This window comes from Channa argus, chromosome 8 (genome assembly GCF_033026475.1).
Source record: "Channa argus isolate prfri chromosome 8, Channa argus male v1.0, whole genome shotgun sequence".
Taxonomy (NCBI): domain Eukaryota; kingdom Metazoa; phylum Chordata; class Actinopteri; order Anabantiformes; family Channidae; genus Channa; species Channa argus.
This window is the reverse complement of record NC_090204.1, coordinates 27677012-27688521: the sequence shown is the minus strand read 5'-3', so window position 1 is coordinate 27688521 and position 11510 is coordinate 27677012. Positions and strand designations below refer to the sequence as shown.

Sequence of the window (11510 nt, the reverse complement as noted above, 5' to 3'; positions counted from 1 at the left end):
TCACAGAAGAATAGATTATGGAGCTGGAGAAGGCTTTGAAGCTTTCATTGAGTTTGCATCAATATTTGATCGAAAGCTTCAAACAGATAAAGTAATATGATGTCTGGTGGCTTCCAAAAAGAAATCAAAGAGACCCTTAAAGACTGGGACTGACGTAGAATACCTTGCTGATTTTTATCAGTTTGTCTTGTGTGTGTAATAAAAAAGTGTGTTTTGCCCTCACATTTGTAAAACTTTACTTTTATGTTTGATCATAATCTTACTGGAGAATAATACTCAGTGGTGGAGATATTCTCATATTAATGTCCGTATTTTCTTAAGGATTCTCACGCCACTAATGTTACTGATTTCACTGCAAGTTATCAGGAACTCTTCAGTTCAGTGAAGCCTTTCTGAAGCACCAGTGACCTTTGAATCTTCAGATGTGGTAGGTCACAGAACTTTTTCAATTGATACAACCACTGCTACAATGTATTGAAACAGTCCACTTCATCAGAAAGGAAACAAGCTTCTGTATCATCTGCTCAGCTCTGCTAAGCAAAACATAAAAATAACTGTCAAATATTACAGACTCCAAAATATAACACAGGATCGTTAATGGTCTTGTTAAAAATGTTTTCCTCTTTTGTCTGATGAGGAAGAAACCATTCTGAACATGTGATACACAAAAATAAAAATGAATATTAATATCCAACTGTTTCTGCTGCCAGAGCTGAGAGCATAGAGACAAGTAGTTAGTCCTTAAGTAAACAGCAAAGTGATTTTTTTTATATTTTTTTTGCCCTTTCGACTTGATCTATTGCCATTTATTAATTAGCAAATTATTGCAGTGACTTTCACCCCTTTAAGAATTTCTTTATGAATGTGATCTGATTGGTCAGTGGTAGGGCCGCTGACGGGTCAGCCATGCATCATAAGGAAGATACCAAGGTCCGCTACGGGCTAAGGGCTAATTTCAGTCATTTTGCTTAATTAATCCTGTTTTTAACTATTACCATCTACTCAGTGTATGTATTTGTTGGGAGCCTGCATTAGCTATTTTGTCTGCACCATAGACCTCCATTGTTATCCAAAAACTATTAAAAACACACCAGCCAGACAAGCTGCTCCTCTGGGTGACAGAAACAGAATTGTACTCTCATATTCACACCCACAGGCAGTCAGCAATTCACCTAATGTGTATGCTGTGGCCTGTGGGAGGAAACCCACTGGGAAACATGCAAATGTAATGAATTTGGGCCTAATTTGTTTAGTCATTTCATGAACATGCAGGCAGAACAAGTTGGCGGAACATAGCAAGTGAAAACATGTTGAAATCTCGGTCCTCTCCCATTAGGGGTTTCAGGCCCCCAGTCAGCACCACGGGAAAATGATTGTTCTTCCTGAGGGGACTTAATAGTCACTCACTGCACTAAGTGTAATGTGTTTGCTCAGGCTGCACATGTGATACATTGGAATTGATACAGAGAAGGTTCGCATGGTCCCTGCAGAAGGACGACAGGCTAAATTGTGAAGCGTTTCCATTTTTTACCGAACCCTGCAAATACTAGTTGTGTTCTCTGTAACATATTAAACATATTAAACTGTACAAAGTGTATGTTCTCGGTTTGTTGAGCCGACAATGGGATTTATTCAGCTTCCTGTAAATATGTTCCCATGAAATGAATGACATTTACTAAACCAAAAACACAACCAGAACACGTGTTTGTTTGTGAACATTTAGAGAAACAACGATCGTGTTCATATTTATTTACAGAAGTAAAAGTGAACTTTTAACAAGAATAGTTTTCCAACCCTATCATTATAAGATACACATTATTTGTTTCTTAAGTCCTTGGGAAACCACACCAGTCGGCTTGTTGGACTAACGTAAATGTCCCTACCTACTACTCCACCGAGATCCTCTGATTTTCCAGTTTTAGTCCATGTTATACATCCACCCATGAATTATCTATCCAGTTTAGGGTCACAGGGGCCTGTAATCTATCCCCGTTATCATTGAGCAAAAAGCTCAGTCCACCCTGAACAGGTCTCCAATTTATCTCAGGGTCAACACAGACAGACAGACAGTTGTTGGTATCTAAAGGCAATTTAGAATCATAAATTAACCAAATACACATATCTTTGAACTGTGTGAGGAAACCAGAGAAGACCTGCATAACGCAAGGAGAACATGCAAACTCCATACTGAGGTTCTGATAAAGAACCCTATAATGTGGCTTCAGTAGCTCACTTAACTGTCTAAAGTCTGGCTTTTCCTGTCAGGCCACAAGTGCATTCATGTAAAGAGGTGGAGTTGTTAATTAGATCTGACACTGGTGGAACCATGATTGAACACTCTGATACAGCGCGACATTACATGGTGATATCTACATAGACTTTTGGTGGTGATGGGCAGATGAAGCCATGTAAAGGTAAAAGTTTCTCTTTGTTTGTCCTAAAAATTGAAGGTTGAAAGAAAGAAACATCTGATGGTTTCCAAAAATGAAGGAACCCTTTAAGGACTGACTTAAGCATCCCAACTGTCATAATAACAATTTCAAATAACCCTTTAATCACCGCTCTGTTGTCCTTGTATTTTAAAATTTATTTTCAAAAATTATGTTTATTGGATTTTTTTTTTGTTTTGTATTTTACCAATTGAAGAATAACACAGGGCTAATCGGTCTTTATTAATTATAGTTGATTATGGAGTGCTGTCTGATTATACTTGACTTTCATTGACATATTCACCACATCAGAAGAGAAACAAGAGGAAACAGAGGCAACAATGACATTGTCCATTCAGTAAAAAGTTTCTTGTTTTCTAAGTAAAAACGATGGTTTACAACGTTTCCATTATTACTTACACGCTGAACAGATTTGCATGTGTGTGTAATTTCATTGGATTTAATGAAAATTACAGTTGTTTAACATGGGGGATTTGAGCAGGACAAGAAAGAATTGATAAATCTGTGTGTCTGTGTGTGCAGAAACATTTGTGTCTTCGTATGGTGAACGGGATAAATGAGGCCCCTGGATTTTAAGCACAGTTAACATGTTTTAATAGGGCTAAGGGTCAAGGGATTCTTCACCTTTACTCAGCACAATCATCGGTTGTCGGTTTGATCAGTGGAAAAATTTAAGTCAAATTTTAAGGTGTTATATATCAGACATATCAGAACTTTCAGCATTTATAATCCAAGTGGTAGCGTGTATATATTTTGGACTCCATATCTATAATGTTAAGCCTGTGTGTTGATCCTGTGCACTAAATTGATGGGATTGAATGTTGATTAAAGATGTATTGTAATGTATTGCATCAACCTGTCCAGCAAAACTGTTTGAATAAATCGTTTAAAGCCCAACGTGCGTATGATGAGGGTTTTTCAACTGTATCTGCAGACATCAAACTCTATATTTGTCTATATTAGATACAATAAAGACAGTCATTGAAAAAAAACTAAAAATCTTTACTTTGTACTTTTGTCAGATAGATACAGGTTCAAGCAAATTAACAAATACACATTTTCGTCTTCATTTCAATTTATAAAACTCCCATTTTTTTGTATACAGGGTTTGTAGTTGTTCTCATACTTTCTGTCCTTGGTTATTCTCTCAGGCGGATCCACATGTGTTTCAGGTTTGCTCAGTGACTTCTTTTGGGTAAAAATGAAAACTATTTTTAAAAAAAAGTCACAAAGGAAAGATGTCATACATGCCTGGATGCCGTTAATAGGAGAATGCGTTCTAGCGGTTCCGGAAACCGCCGAGCGTAGCCGAGACGTCCCGAGCTGCGTGTGTGGATGAAGTGGTGGGGATGCTGCTCTGACAGAGCGCAGCCACCGCGGACGTTCAGGGAGCAGACAGATACCGCTGTCTGACCGGGAACACTAACCGACAGGGACAGAGACTAAGTCTACAGTCCCGTCCACTGAGACCAGGATTTACCTGCCCCTCTTCACGGGGGCTTTTAATGACCTGCTTCTCTGTCAACCTCGGGGATTAGACCAAGTGTTGCAGGACTTGAGGAATTGGGAGACTCTTGTCTAAACTGTGTCTGATCTGGGGACTCTCTGCTGCTGCTTCCAGCATCCGTTCCGACATGCAGACGTGCAGGAAAGCCTAGAAAATGGTGAGTTTCATTTAGTCCTTTATTTTCACCCGTGCTTTTGCTGTGTGAAGTGGGAGAAAGCGTTTGTGCGCGTTGTGTGTTGACATCTGTGCGTCCAGCGGACGCGACAGGCTGCACGCAGGACTCAATTCCACATCCACACAACTCCATCATTACTTGCATCTGAGACGGAACATGACACCCTCGGCTCCTCAGCACCGATAAACTGCACAAAGCCACCATTTGTCCTCAAACTTCCACAGGCCTGCATGTCTCAAACGGCGAATCAAATGGTAGCTTGTCCACATTTTATTGCGTCTGCAGTTCCTCATGAAATTCGAGCAAACATGTAAACTTTTATAGAGAAATGAATTCAACTGAGTGATCGGGGACATTGTGCTAAAACAGCTGCAAAAGTCCACACCTTGGATTTTTTGCCTGGAATTTGTGATTTCTCTTCAATTCTAAGAGTCCGTTTGAAGAGTACGAATAAGTAAGACGCCGCCTTAGCTCACCATTTTCTGTCCCTCCGATGAGCAAAGACTCTTTAATTTTGCAGTTCGATAAAAGCACCTCTCCCTGCAGGAAATAATGCCAGATTCGCGCTGTGCATCGAAAAATGTTTGCTATGCAAATGTAAATGTAAATAAGTCAAAGCTCAGCCTGATGCTTTTTTAAATGAAATGACATTTCTGCATCAAAGCTGGGAAACACCGTGTCACCTGTATCATTTATTTGCATTATCTTAGTTCATGTACTAATTTGATGACTTTCACATCAGAATTCACTCTGTGCATCATGAAAAAACCTCTTTGGGAAAATGCATCTTTATGGATACATATTTGTTAGGCTTCCTGTGGCTTGCGGTTATTATAAGACCATCCTGCTTTCAAAATAAATGCACATTTGTTGTGGTTATGCAGCAGTAAATAGGAACACAATACTTAATGGTATATGGACTGAAAAAGTGTCCAATGTTGTACAAGTGCTCCAGTATTGAGCTTTGATCTGTGTTTTCTCAGCTCTCTCCCTCTGAGAGCCCATGGCTTTAAACGCTTATAATAAGCCAGTGATATTGCACGACTTAATACTCAGTGCTTCATTCCTTTGGCGGTTTTCTAAAGCAAGAATAGCAAGCTGTCCTGCTCATGCTCCGGATGCAAAATCCTAATGCCTTTAGACGAAGTGAGGCAGAGCGAGAAAATGAAGACGAGGGCGAGTGTGGAAGAAGGGTGGCTGACTTTGTGTGGCACGGTGATAATTGGCTGTAACTTCATCTGGATTTGACAGAGGTCTAATTAGGGTTGGATGGAGAAAGAGAAGGAGAGCAACAGATGGAGGAGAGAGGAGTGAGGGTAGGTCTGTGTGTGTGTGTGTGTGTGTGTGTGCGTGTGCGTGTGGACAAGATGTGATGATGAAACAAGCAAACAATAAAGTTGTCAGCATCCCGAGCTATATTACTGCAGACTACTCGATACTTATAGTTACTAGTTACTCTTTGAAATTAGATTACAGGGGTTACACAAAAAATGTATTGATCGACTTTATTGATCTCCATTGTGAATTCATAAGTTACCCAGCAGCATGTATAGTCATTTATATTACAATTATTAAAGTTAAAGCATAATCATCAGATATGATGTCAGTTTCGTTTCCAGCTGCAACATTCAACTGATGAACACATTAATGCACCAGTAATTAGAATCCATTGAAATAATACTTCCAAATCAGTTTCTTAATTTACATATGAAATACAGATTTTACTTGTGTTAGAACTTTCTACATTTAAGTTCCAAGTGTGACACAAGTTCACTTAATATTACACATATCTTGGTCCATTATGCTCTTCATAGAAAGACATTTTGTATCACATAAAAGCCACATACAAGGCAACTGCTGGCGTTTGGCAACTGTTTTAGTCCTAATCTATGGATTATATGTGTAAATGCTGTATTCGTGGGAAAGAGCTGTTGCTTACTGCAAAATATGGTTCCCTTTAAAAGGGATCATCCCATTGTATGGCCTTCATCAGTTTGTCAATAGGAGGATAGAAGTGGTCTACACCAGGCTGTTATCACATGCCGAATCTTTATCAATAGTAAATGCAGAGCATTGCAGCTTTCAGCCAAGAAACAACTGATGTTATGCTATGGCTTGGTTAGGTTTAGGGAAAGATCCTAGTTTATGGTAACAGAAGTACTACAACCATCCACCCAACCTCCTCCCTTTGCACAGTTAGTGGTTCATTATATGACAACAACCAATGTGGTTCCCGTCATAATGACCACAGCACCTAGAGATCAGTGAATTCTAATGTACCTATCACGTTATTCGAGGATGGAACAGTGGTATTGAGGTTCCTGCTGCTGCTCCATAGCTTGAGTCGGGGCGACTGTGGCGCAGGAAGGTAGAGCGGTTCTCCACCAATCTCACAGTTGTTGGTTCAATCCCCGGCTCAATCCCCGGCTCCTCTGGTCACATGTCAAAGTGTCCTTGAGCAAGACACTGAACCCTAACTTAGTTGCTCCCGGTGAGTGTTGACCAGCTGCATAGCAGCTCCCCCATCGGTATATAAGTGCATGTGTGATTGTGAGTGTGAATGGGTGAATAAGAAGCAGTGTAAAGTGCTTTGAGTGCCAATAGGTAGAAAAGCGCTATATAAGTGCAGACCATTTACCATTTGTATGGAGTTCACATCTTCTACCTGTGCTGGAGTGGAGTTTCCTCTAGGTTCCTCTGTTCCCACAGTCCAAATATTTATTTTTAACATTATTACTGATGCTAAATTACTCCTAGTTGTGCCAGTTACTGTACATTCAATTTTGAAAGTATTCAGATTCTATTGTAGTTCTCCAAATTGAAGTCAATTGTTTTCTATTAGCTTTCAATGCTTGTCAATGCGTCAAATTGTGTCTATTTGTACTTTGGCATTATCTTATTGATGTAGTCTGGAACCCCAAGGACCCTGGTCAAGATGTTGACCAGACCACCAAAAGTCACTTTAACGGAGCTTCAGAGGTTCTGTCCATAAATCTTCATAGTGGAGTGGATAGCTGGAAGCCCAGACATTTACTTCGTCTGGCAAACACGATGTAGGCACTGTCTAAAGAACAGGTTTTGTTTTTTTAATTATTCTGAAATAAAACAAAATAAAAAACTAACACCAAATTTCACTATGGGGCAGCACGGTGCTGGAGTGGTTAGATGCCTCCCAGCGAGAAGGTTGCACGTTTGCGTCCCTAACCGACGCTGCCCTTTGTGTGAGGAGTTTGCAGATTCTCGTGTGGGTTTCCTCCAGGTAGCTGCCTCTTGCCCTAAGACACCTGGGGTAGACTCCACCCCCCCACAAACCTACACAGGATAAGCAATTACAGACAATCGATGGATGGACGTTTTACTTTGTCATTATGCGTTAATGTGTGTTCTGGAGATTAATAGACAAAACTTGTTTTTTTACTTTTTGATGAATTAACCATGTGTTATAATGTGCATTTACAAGAGACTGTTTCAGCTTAGAGATTATGTGGTGATCTGTCCTGGTACCCTGCCTTTCTAGTAAATGTGATAGATAACTGCTCATGGACATTTAATATGGTCCTAATATTCAAAATGTCTGAACACAACTCCATTGTGTTGGTGTATAAGCAGAAATAAAACTCAATACTCAGCTAATATACACATATATGTGAAAACAGGGCACTTTTATCCAAAGCTCTTTACCGTGTTGCTTCTCTTTCAACCATTCACACACATTCTCACACACCAATAGCAGCGGCTGCACGTTGGGGTTCAGCATCTTGCCCGAGGAAACTTCGACACGTAGCCAGGAGGGACCGGGAATCGAGCCACTAACCTCGTGGTCCGTGGACAACTGCCTTACCAACTGAGCTACAGCCGCCCCTTCATATGAACTCGTGTGTTTTCAATTACCTTTTCTTTCACACGGTTCCACGTCTGATGTTTCCAGCCACAGTAAAATGTGCCATGTTTATAACTTGTCTTCTATTTGAACAACTGCAGGCATCTGACTGACTCAGACTTAAAACTTATGCCTCTCTGTCTTGATCACAGTTCCATCTAAGGCTCTGGCTGCTAATATCTCAGCTGTATGTGGGCTGGCTCCTCTCCATCTCTGCTCACTCTCAGCCACTCGCTCCACTTTGATAAATTGTGTATAATTTCAGGGATGAGCAAGCATGAAAACATATGGGTGGAGAGGCTGCTACAGTGCATTTTGGCTTTCTGTATATACAGCATTTTTATCTGACTTAGAGCGTGCACATTGAGACAAGAGGTCTCCAGAACCCTGAAGGCTGAAATAAATTCTGTGCTTGTATAGTTAGACTCGATATTTATGATTCTATAATCAGACTATTTAGAACATTTCCACAGAATGAGTGATGTGGCTGCTTTTACATAGTTGGGAATAACATAAACTGTGGTCTGGCTATAAAGTTACAGATGGGTGAGGAAGGAAAAACCAATCTGAAGTGTCTCAGTAAGGTGTTGGGTCACCACATGCTGCCAAGACAGCGTCAGTGCACCTTGGCATTGATTCTCCAGACGTCTGGAACTCTGTAATAGATGGAACACATTTCTTTCCAAGCAATATTCCCTCATTTGGCATTTTATTAATGGTGGTGGAGAGTGTTGTCTAACACCCTGGTCTGAGATGAAATTATTAAAACGTATTGTTTCTGGCTTAAATGGAATAATTTGCTGCTTGCTGTTTTCGTCTAATGTTATAAAAAACAGAATATCTTTGAGCTCTTGACCGTTGGGTCGTCATATGTAAATAAATACATTAAAAATGCAACTGGAGACATACAGTTTTCCCCACAATAACAAAAAATGTCATATTGTGTTGAACTAACACATTCAAATTTCAGACACGACAGGTTTGCAGACATAACAAACACAACAAATTTGTGGAAAGCCGAGTCTTAAAAAGAGTTAATTTGTCTTTTTTTTTTTTTTTTTTTTTTTAATGGTTTAAATGCAGATGAATCAAACATCAGGCATCAGAAACCTGAAGCAATCACAGAGTGGAAAAATTAATCATGGCAGATGTTGGAGCAGCAACAGTAACAAACTGTTAACTTAGAAGCGTTTGGTTTGCAATAAAAAAAGCCAAAGCCTGAACAAACTGATGGTAGTGATGGCACTAAGCCAAAAACATGATGCCAATAGAGGTGGACAATAAAAAATGGACCCTAAATACTGCTGTAGGGGAAATAGTGAATTCTCTTTTTACTGTGGGCCAATTTAATTAGTTTCTCTTAATGGTAGAAATATACAGCTTGATCCAGTAAGAAAAAAACAACAACATCAAAGCAACTTTTTGAATCAGATTATGTAGATCAAACAAGACAAATCTTAGCAGTGAGGTGAAAGTGAATTTTGCTTGTTCCTTGTAATTGTTTCTGTGTGATCGACTCAATTTCCACTAGTAGTTAAAACATTCCATCCTGAAATGCATTTTTTTTGGTGTTGTTTTTGTATTTAAAAAGGTTTAAAAAATAGCCTTGGTTTAAAGAAGTGAGAGTTGCAGGTTCATCTACTCGTCTGACACAACAAAGCCCCACAAAAGCTGTTCTATATGAATTTATAATAAGTCTCTATTGACAACTGGCCAGAGGCCTCTGTTTGCCACAGACACTTTGTCATGGCGTCCAAATGAACACTGTCCTTAATCCCACCCACTGACAACATGTCAAACAAAAAAGTAATAACTACTGTAATAACATTTAATACTCTACTAGCTGAACAACTTGAACCTACACTTTAACAGTCCCATAATTCCTTGTGCTCTGTGGGAGTAACAAAGTTCAGGCAGCTGTTCCACTTGGGTTACATCAATACATTTAGTCACAAAGAATAGTTGAACTGATATTTATTTTGTTTTTTGTACTTTTTTTTTGTCCTTTCGGCTTATCCCAAGAGTTCAGAGTCGCCACAGCGGATCATTGTCCGCATGTTGATTTGGCAGTTTTTACGCCGGATGCACTTCCTGACGCAACCCTCCCCAAGTGTTAAACTGATATGAAAATTCAGTATATGAGATTTAATGAGAATTAAAACGGTGTTGGTTGAAACTGCTGATCTTTAGTCTAACGCCGCTAGTTATAGTAGTTGAGCTAAGACAAGTGATATTATTGAATTAAACGTATTAGATTAAATTAAATTATGCAGTTTCTTCTCTTGGTACATGAACTCCAGCAGATCCAAGCACATAAACTCCCCAGCTGCTGCTGACTGATTGGGAAAATTTGGTTCTGGTTCATTAAAGGACCATCTTTGTGATTATATTGGAATAGAGGAAATACAACAAGACCATTGTTTGTTGTGTGGGTTTACCTGGGAAGATCGGTTGAGTTTATGTCATTTTATTGTTGAGAACAAAATGCAGAATTATCCTTTTTTTTGCTGTAACTTAACTTTAGAACATGATATGTTCATTTAAAGCCTTCGTTCCTACTGTTAAATAACTTGTTTGATGTGTTTAATGAGGATCAGTGTTTGCATGGCTGTGACCAAGTCATTATCAGATACAGTCAAATCAAACCTGTGGGAGCTGCACCAACTGTTTATATGAGCATTTACACAACTACGTCACACGTTGTAGTTTGTGAGCCTTGGAGGTGGGGGTCAGAGCCAGTCTGTCCAATACCCCCCTGCTGTCAGTCTTTATTCTGGGCTACGCTCACCACATCCTGACTTCACTTCTGTAATTTGTTAGCATCTCTTCACTCATAGGAAAAGTCCTGGATGTCGTTGCTCAGCATAAACATCCATTTTTTGTTGTCATTTTCTCTTGTAAACATGAAAGAGAACAGATGCTCGATGCTCCGTTTTTATTCATTTGGTGCCAGACTTGTTTTCACAATGAGCTCAGATTACAGCAGGTTGCATTTCATGCTGCAGCATCTTCAAAGAAAAGCATATTTCTTAATCACAAGTTTTGTAACAACACAGACAAAGTGCTCCCTGCTATCTTGTCTGTCTGTCTGCCAAACAACAAGTCCTGTCTCTTGAGATCCCTAAGAAGAAAATGTGGGCAATTCGCAAATTATTAGTCTGTTAGTTAGCTAATGAATACAATTAGTCAACATTTTGATTATTGATAAATTGTATTTTAAATACAGCAATCATTTAATATGGACTGTTCTGCAGCATCAGTGTCAGTTTTCCCTGTAAACAAGGAAATAAGAGGTTGGGGGCACATTAGCCCTAGTTAGTGCCTCTCATGACTTTGCAGGGATTCCTGTCCCAACTGTCTCTTTACTGTATATACTCACCAGCCACCATTTGCCTTAACCGAACTGCTCAGTTCCTTGTGGCATAGATTCAGTGATGTGTTGGAAACATTGCTTAGAGATTTTGGTCCATATTGACCTGATAGCGTCACAGAGTTGCT

The 11510-nt window shown here is 39.5% G+C and overlaps 1 protein-coding gene and 1 non-coding gene across 26 annotated transcripts in view; both read left to right on the top strand.

Annotated features, from left to right (window-relative positions):
• Positions 1-1422: 1422 nt before the first annotated feature.
• Positions 1423-1529, top strand: LOC137132326 (U6 spliceosomal RNA). Its single transcript, XR_010915099.1, has one exon. It is a non-coding gene; the product is annotated as a U6 spliceosomal RNA (small nuclear RNA).
• A 2247-nt stretch (positions 1530-3776) lies between these two features.
• Positions 3777-11510, top strand: part of ptprfa (protein tyrosine phosphatase receptor type Fa) — a 316431-nt gene continuing 308697 nt past the window's right edge. For 13 of the 25 annotated variants that reach the window (XM_067512498.1, XM_067512505.1, XM_067512503.1 and 10 more), the window contains exon 1: positions 3780-4114. The gene's annotated coding sequence lies outside the window, so the exon portion shown is untranslated. Of the gene's footprint in view, positions 4115-11510 lie in introns of all 25 variants that reach the window. The other 12 variants (XM_067512522.1, XM_067512514.1, XM_067512524.1 and 9 more) reach the window with 3 other exon arrangements.